A 1,273-nucleotide genomic window follows, 5' to 3' on the forward strand; every position below is an offset into this window, starting at 1 on the left:
CTGAATGGGAAGAAATACGTAGAACAGATAAAGAAGTATAAAGCAATTGCCAGGTCTTTTCCATACAGGAAGTATGTTTAACTTTTCTTTCTCTTCTTTTTCTTAGTAACATAATATTTTTTCATTTTCTCATCTGTCCTTTTTCCTATATATTAAAGGAATTAATATGCAGTGTTCCTACTTTTGCCCGATCTCATGGAGCCATAGGTCATAACAGAACCTCCACTGATCCCACCAAGGCCCTCTTCGAAATCTGGACTTGCTTGGAAGATCAAATTTAACGTCTCCTTCGTAAAAGCAGAGTCATAACCAACATCAGGTATCAAACTATTAATTTTGTTACAAGTGAACTTGTAGAGACAGTGTATTGATAAATATATTTACACTATGATATATGCACTACCTGTATGTGGTTGATTGTTAAGTAATCTAATCAGAAACTTTTTTTTTTTATCATCAGTGCAAATTCTTTGTTTGCTCTTCCCAAACAACCAAGCATATGGTATACATCATGGAGGAAGGGTCGGAGGAAGTGCCAGCTGCCTTCCTTGATAATGACACTCTTCATAACCTTTGTTTCTGCATTCAGGTTGTGCTCCATTTTGAAAAATAAGATTTTATAGTCTATCCATAAGTGGCCATCTTCTTTACTTTACGTGATTTATTTTTCCCTCTTTATTTTTGCAGATTCTAACCTAACAGTGAAGTAGGCCATTGACTATTGGATCTAGCAATCACACCTCCTCCTCGAAAAGGAGGAAGCAGAGGACTGCTAACTGGGGGAGGCATTTCAGGTGCAACAAGTTCTTGGGATACATCTCTGGCCTTTTCAGCTTCTCAGATACTTCAGCTGCTGACCTCTCTCAGCCATCAATTTTGGTCTGGTTGCACAGAACAAGAGAAATCTTGGTTTGTAATTTTTATGAAAAATTTGAGAGACAACAGTATGAATTATTTTTGTATACCAAGGCCAGATTGAATATGTAGTCAGGGCATCTTAAGCCACTTTATGATAATGAAGAATGAAAATGACCATGGATTGTAATAGTCCATTCTCCAAACACCTTTTCTGGAGGGTAATAACTACATTATTCCTAAGAACCGAACCCTATAGCTTGTCTGTTCCAATCATTCACAATTTTTCACTTTTTCACTTTCTGCGAGGCCCAAATTTTGGTTGTGGACATTTTGAAGAGCTCATTTTTATGTTATTAAAATGTAATTCATTACGTCTCTCAAAACAGTTAGTGTTTATGTAAGTAAAACACCTAAA

At 36.2% G+C, this 1,273-nt stretch overlaps 1 pseudogene; it reads left to right on the plus strand.

Moving 5' to 3' along the window:
- The first annotated feature begins 1,034 nt into the window (after positions 1 to 1,034).
- LOC119586579 overlaps positions 1,035 to 1,273 on the plus strand; it is a 3,582-nt pseudogene continuing 3,343 nt past the window's right edge.

This window comes from Penaeus monodon, chromosome 21 (genome assembly GCF_015228065.2).
Source record: "Penaeus monodon isolate SGIC_2016 chromosome 21, NSTDA_Pmon_1, whole genome shotgun sequence".
In the NCBI taxonomy this organism is placed as follows: domain Eukaryota; kingdom Metazoa; phylum Arthropoda; class Malacostraca; order Decapoda; family Penaeidae; genus Penaeus; species Penaeus monodon.